Here is a 7,458-nt window from a genome sequence, read left to right as displayed (position 1 = left end):
AAGCCCGTGAGCACCGTGTGGGTACAATTCAGCTTGCCTAGCACATTGAATCAGTCCCAACTCCATGGCCAGCAGGCCCACTCAGCTAAGGCGAAACATAATCAAAACCTGACTTGGTTTGCCCAGCAACTTGTCCCACAACTCTCTCTTTTCTTCTCTTTCACCCCTTCCCTAACATCGTGACCTGATAGCAAGGCGACCAGCAACTCGCTAGCGTTTTTCAGTGAGCTGGTGCACCCCAACTCAGCTCGGTTTGAGCTGCTGCCGCACCGGGCAGACACTCCACTTCTCTATCTCCTTTCTTCTCTTTCATTTCTCTGCTCTCCCTCTTCTTCTCCTATTATCTCTCCCTTCTACCATGTCTGACAAGCTCAAGACCCAAATTAACTAAGTCCGAGCGAGTCAGTAGTTTGAAGGAGACGACATGGCCGTCAATTGTGAAATCTCGCCTGAACAGTTTTCCTCCATTTTATTTCTTCCAAACAGCTCTAATGGACTTTAAGGAGCTTGGGGAAATTTTAAACCAAAGCTTTAGTTAGGTTTCCTCAATGGGTTTGGAGGGAGGAACTTACGGCTGAATTTTCTCTCCCATTCTCTTTCTTATACAATAAACCTAGCTTGAAAGGCTAGGATTTTCTCTAGAATGAACGGTTGGGATTAAAAAGGGGAGAGGTTTCACGTGGACTGCTGAGCTGGCAATGCAGCAAAATGCTATTTCTGGAAATGTTGTGTTTGTAAGGCCCTTTTACGCTGGCATTTGTGTGCACGTACGGTTGCACCTACATGCGGGACTCACCAGGTTTTGGTTAAGCCCTAGCTACGCACAGGATGGACAGTTCAGATCGTGCTCGTAGGTACGATGGTGGGCCACATTCGCAGCAACGGACGCCCTCTGTTTTTTATTTTTTAAAAATGCCCGCAAGTGGGGGCAGACAAGAGCAAATGCTCTCTTTCTTTTTTGAAATTTTTTGTCAACACAGTCTAACCGTGTTAACAGATCTAGTGCACCTCGAGTGCACGTTTGTTACGCACGCACACCACCTTGGAATGGGTCCCACAAGGGTGGTGGGGATAATTGGTAATGTCCATTCCATTTGAAAGTTCCTAAGCAGGGTTTGAGATCAAAGATCAAGTCGATGAAATGCCTAGGTGAGGCCCACGACTTGATTCGGGCCCTATTTATGGATTTCCCACCGATCTAGTGGTCGGATCTTCCCGAGATTGAATGTCAATGGTTGAAAGGGTCCAAGGGACCATTTAAGCTAGAATAAATGGCTAGATTTGGGGTCATATGACTCCATACACATTTATAGTATTAAATATCATTATTACTATATTTATAATAACCTTATTATTTCTATTATTGTTACTATTATTTTGTAATATTTCTCTTACTTTCCTCTAATTCATTTGTGTGGGCCATAAATGATTTAGTTATAACCCCTGGTAGTTAACTATAAGCTTTGAAATGCCACAGTCTGAGTTTGAATCATTGATTCATATCAATCCAATGCTTGGTACTAATCATGGATTAATTGGTTGGTGGATTTATGAGTTTGGTCCCACCCTGTGGGTTATTAAGACTAATTGTAGTTGGTAAGTGATGTATCACTTAATGGAGTCTTGAAGAATAGATTTCTCAATTCAAGTCTCGAGATTCATATTGGACAGTTGGATTAGGTTATACACCTTAGCTTAAGATGAAATTTGACTTGATTTATCCTGTGATAAGACGAATGCCGCAAGTCTCAACTACCAGTTTAGGTCATGGGTTGGAGTCGCAACCTTACCCTACCTGATCAAGGGTCGATCCAAGGTGGATTGACTTGAGACCCTAAAGACACATTATGGATTGTCCTAGCTCGAATCCAAAAAGGTTAAAAGCCATTAGGGTCTAAGGGGGGTTGAACTAAACTCTTATGGGCCCATCATCGCCATGTCCACATCAAATGGTTAAGATGAATAGATCGTGAATTGTTGAATGATGATGTGTAATATAGGCTACGTGTGTTCCCACACGTGTTCATGCTAAATTTGACTTAAATAGTAACACCCGAGTATCGAAAAATACAGGGTGTTACAGATGTGCATAATTGTCCACCAGCTAGAACTTTTTCGTAACTATTTACAACCAGCTAAGACGAGCACCCTTTCTTACATGATTTTTTCACACAATAGGGGAAACATGGATCTTAAACTGGGAGTGATCTGATTACTTCCAAAATTCTATGGACTAGACTCTAAAAGTCCATATCTGCATCTCAAAGGGTTCGATGAGATTGTATCAACCCTACACTTTAATAATGTGTCTAACAACACCCTAAGACTAAAACTTTACCCTTTTTCTTTGAAGGAGAAAGCCAAGTCATGAATCCACTCCTTAAGGCTGAGATCAATTGGAATGTGGGCTGAGATGACCCAGGAGTTCCTTAAAAAGTTCTTCTTGGTTTATAAGACTAACACCCTCAGAAGAGCCATAATGATTTTTTTCCCAAAAAGAAGATGAAACCTTCTTTCAATGTTGGGAGATGTTTAAGGAACTTCTAAACACTTGTCCACATCATGGCTATGAGATTTATTATTATTATTATTGTTTGGATCTACAGGAAAAAAGGAAACATTAATAAAGAAAGAGGGTGGAAATTAATATAAGGCAAGACTAGTAGAGAAAGGGTACTCGCAGAGGGAATGAGTGGATTATAATGAAATTTTCTCTCTAGTCATGAAACATACCTTAATTAGGGTTCTATTGACGATGATAATAGAATCTAATTTGGAATTGGAGTAGCTTGATGTGAAGACAACATTCCTTTATGAGAACTATGAGGAAGTCATTTACACGAGGCAACCTAAAGATTTTGAGGGGCTTAGTAAGGAAGGCCATGTGTGTGGGCTGAAGAAGTCATTGTATGAGCTTAAGCGATCTCCAAGGCAGTGGTACAAGTGGTTCGATTCGTACATGGTGGAGATTGGGTATAACCGGTGTGGGTATGATTGTTGCATATACTACAAGGTACTTAAGGACATGTCCTACATTCTATTGATGCTTAATGCAAATGATATGCTGATTGCTGCTAGATATCAATACTCTTGCTTAAATATCTATTAAGTAAAGAGTTTGACATGAAGGATTTAGGCATTGTGAAGAAGATCCTAGGCATAGAGATAAGTAGAGAGAGAGTGTGTGTTGAGGGTCAAATATTGCATATTATCCCCAATTTATTGCTTGGTTTTACAAACATAATATGGCTTAATGGTACATTTTACATGTTTTTATGTTACAAGGTAAATTTAAGAGTTTGGATTGAAAAGAATGCTAAAAGCATGAATTTAGTGCTCAAAAGTCACTATAGCAAAGAAGGAATCTTTAGAGACCAAGATTGAAGATTTTAAGACTCCAGGATCCAAGAAAACCAAGTGGAGAAGGAAAGAAGTCAGAAGAACAAGTGTATAATAACCTATAGCCTTTAGACCTTTAGAAAGTTCTATAAATTCCCATGTCTGATTTCTGTGTAGAGATTCCATCTCTTTCATCATGCCTGATATCCACCTGTAGCTATCCTTCTAGATGTCAACTCTTGAAAGGTGGAGGGATCTCCACTCCCTATGAACAGTACCCATGTCCTTGAAACCATATCGAACTGGGGCTCTAATGGTTCTTTTCTCCATGTTCTTGACTATACTTTCTTGAGTATTTTGCTAATTATTTTTCTTAATGTCTTACTCCTATTGATTTTCACCTTTAGTCACTTGATCAACTAACTCCACCTACACTGACAATTTCTCGGTCTCCCTATGATTTTTTAACTTCCCTATAACATCCTTGTTGGTCTTCAGTATTGACACCTCATAGAAGATGACATCTTTACTAATAACCACCTTCTATGAAACTGGATCCTAAAGCTTATAGCCCTTGACACCTTTTCCATATTTGATAAAGGTGCACTTCCTAAACTTTATATCCAACTTCGACCTCTATCCACTCTGCACATGAACATATGCTGAACACCCAAATATTCTCAATCTTAAGTAATCAACGTGCTTGCTTATTTAGACTTTCTTTGAAACCTTGGAGTCTATCGTTGTATATGGTAACCGATTTACTATGTAGCATGTCATATTTACCGCTTCAGCTCTAAAACTTTTAGACAACCACACATATAACCACATACTTCTCACCCTCTCCAACAGAGTTCTGTTTATCCTCTCTACCATCCCGTTCTGTTGCGGGGTTCCTGGAGTTGAGAAGTGCCTTGTGATGCCTTGATCTTTGTAAAATTTTTACCTCTATGTACTCTGTACCATTGTCTGACCTGAGACACTTAACATGTCTCCCGATTTGCTTTTCTACTTTCGCCACTACACTAAAATCACAAATTTAAAATGACTATATCTTTGGCTTAGGAACGGCTGAAGGCGTCCCAAATTTGGAACGATTTTAAACCATTTCAAATATTTTTTTTAAAAAGCCCTCTCACCTTGCAAACCCTTGCCCTTAGAGAGAAAACATTCGTATTGTGTAAGACCTAATTCAAAATTAGGCTTAATAACCCTTATGCAAAAACATGCAAATCGGCAGTTGCACCTTCGGTCAACCGAGCTTTCAATGGAGACTCTCAATCGACCAAAATAGTACTCAATCAACTGGGAACATCACAACAAGGTTCAATCGACCCTCGAATTTCTCGGTTGACTGAACTGCACCTGCAACATCTTAGAGGCAGAATCCAAGGCATTCTGCTCAGCAAGAGAGAAGTAAGTCTTGCACTTATGTTTCTCTTATTTTAGTGAAGAAGAAAGTGTATGTTACTACCTCTTGGTTGTAAGAATTATTTACAACTAGCTTAGCTCAGACCACGTTGTCTTGAAAAGATGCCATGTGTTGGCAGTCTTGTACGAATAACATGAGGAAATCATAGTCGCATTACGAGAAATGACTCATACTCATCTTCTAGTGACACGTAGCCTGCTAAAAGGAGACCCACTAAGAGCTGAACACACATTTACACTAGAAAAAATGGATATCACTTGTAGGGCATGTGACTGGCGCATGAGTTACATGTGTCACTCCTAACATGCTAAGGATGCTGCTGAAGACTTGTCGATGTCAGATTCTTCATAATCTAGACTACTCATGTTATGACTATCCAAGATCAAATTGAAAAGGAAATTTTCCCTCAGAACATTTAATATTTTCTAAGAGGCAATAAGGAATTAGGAGTAAAAAAAAAAAAAAAAAAACCATCTAAAATTAAAAGCAAATCACACATGATGGTATTATATAGCAAGGATTCCAAATCCTATTAGGATAGGGCCATTATATAATTGAAGATTTACATGGAAACCACAATGCAGCCATAGCTTCTCAGTAGTATAAAAGCAACATTCAAAAAATAGCTTTAGGGTCTCGTCACCAACAATCAATCTCTTTACATGTAACGCCCCGCATTTTTGGGACCCGAGTATATGACCTGTTTCCCAAAAACCTGAGTGTTAATCTTAAAAGATGGTTAAATTCGAGTATACATTTTTTTTCATTTATCAGAGTTAGCAGATGAGTGCAGAATGGACAAGTAAGCATAAAGGAAAAATTGCAACTACATTTAGAACATACAGAAGTTGCCCATAATGACTTATACAAACCAATGTCTCCACATTAAGAATTACGTGAGAAATTTAAAAGCATATAAAACACATAAACGAAAGCCACAAGATTGTGCAGCTTCCTTGACAGGTACAACCACTCGTCCTTGACCACCATAATGGCTCCTCATTAGTCTAAACCTGCATATCACTTAAGCCACCTGTGCTACCTGTATGGTTATATTTTTTACGGATGAGTTGGCAACTCAGTGTGAATTCCTCTCAAGATTACACACCACAACATTAAGTAAGCATAGTTATAAAATAACAAGGCAATCAAAACAACACATGATGCAGTCTTTTTCAATGCATAGATGCGTGAATGCACATCGCGCTGGGGATGCACATCTGTGTGGAAGTTGGGCTCATCACCCATGCAATCATCGACCTAGGAAAATCATCCAGTCAGAACAATAGATCGATAGTTGGTGGTCTAGGAGCTAGCAAAACGATACCTCGATGATCCTAAGGGCACATATTACAGCATCCAGAATTAGCCACCTATTATCGCAAATATGCCATGAATGCATGATTAGCCAAACCATTATTAGTCCAGTTATAATCAGTCAATTTAAATAAGCTCAAGGTCACTACAGGGGCTTGTCACCAACATAGGCCGACAGCTCGGGCATAGGTCTCATACCATTATCCAAGCTCGTGAGACTACCATCGTAGGATGTTTAATGGAATTTTGTCGACTAGTGGCCAATTATATTATGGTACATGGGGCTTACCATCGCATGGTTACACAGTATAAAACATCGAACCTATATAGGGAAAATACCCAAAACAAAGCCTCATAGGGTGATATCAAAACAAGCCACACAAGGCAATATCAATAGCAATTCAATTTGCATCAGCTAACACATGTGATTATAAAAGGGAGATATCAATTATAAATTAAAATACAAACTATAACTTAAGCTGATTGGAAGATGGAAAGCTCAAAGGAAAGAATCATCACTTGGAGGGTCGTGTTCGCGTACTTGGTCCCGGTTCTCTTGCGGCCCAAAGTCACCCAAGGAATCACCTAAAATCACAGTTTATATTTATCAAGTATTCCTACGATTTTGTCTAAATAACATGAGGGTCCAAAGGGATACAATAACAAGGCCTTTTAGGCTTGCATTAGGCCCACCATGTGCTTATTCAAGCAAGGTGGCCCTACTGGCTTAAGCTCATCATTACTACGGGTTGAACTGGGCCTCATACATGGACCTTATATGTATCAGGTGGGCCCCATGGATGGGCCCAAGTGAGAGTTTGGGTTACACAAAAGAAATTACTTCAATAGTTGCAAGTGTAATGCGTGTGTCACTGTACATTATCATCTTTTGGGGCACATGGCTTACTAATGATGATTAGCATTGTCCAACACAGCCCATGTAAATTAGTGATGTCCAAATATAGTTCATGTAAATTGGCACCACCCAAATGTAGTTTGTGTAAATCGGCACCGTCCAAATATTGGACCATGTGGATGCAATACCTATGTCATGGTGCAGCAAGCGGGGTCCACGGTTGGACAGAGTGGGTATGTAGTAATTACATCGTGATGGGGCCCCATCTGCCACCAAAACAGGTGAATGGCTTGGATCAAAGCACTGCTCGTGGTGGATTTAGGATGTAAATACTGTAGCTATATATATATATATATATAGTTGCTGTATACGTGCACTAGCCAATGACTTCAAAGGTGGGTCCCACGTAGGGCCCACCACATATATGTAATATCATATTATTATTATTATTATTTTCAACAACGTCCAGCACTGGACGGTTTGGATGTAACGTCCCTTGATGGACGGTCCCCTG

The 7,458-nt window shown here is 39.7% G+C and overlaps 1 non-coding gene across 1 annotated transcript; it reads right to left on the bottom strand.

The window, feature by feature from the left end:
- Positions 1-2,461: 2,461 nt before the first annotated feature.
- On the bottom strand, positions 2,462-2,569 carry LOC131247505 (small nucleolar RNA R71). The gene has a single exon (XR_009171793.1). It is a non-coding gene; the product is annotated as a small nucleolar RNA R71 (small nucleolar RNA).
- Positions 2,570-7,458: the final 4,889 nt, after the last annotated feature.

Source organism: Magnolia sinica, chromosome 5 (assembly GCF_029962835.1).
Source record: "Magnolia sinica isolate HGM2019 chromosome 5, MsV1, whole genome shotgun sequence".
In the NCBI taxonomy this organism is placed as follows: Eukaryota; Viridiplantae; Streptophyta; class Magnoliopsida; order Magnoliales; family Magnoliaceae; genus Magnolia; species Magnolia sinica.
This window is presented reverse-complemented; position numbering and strand designations above follow the sequence as displayed.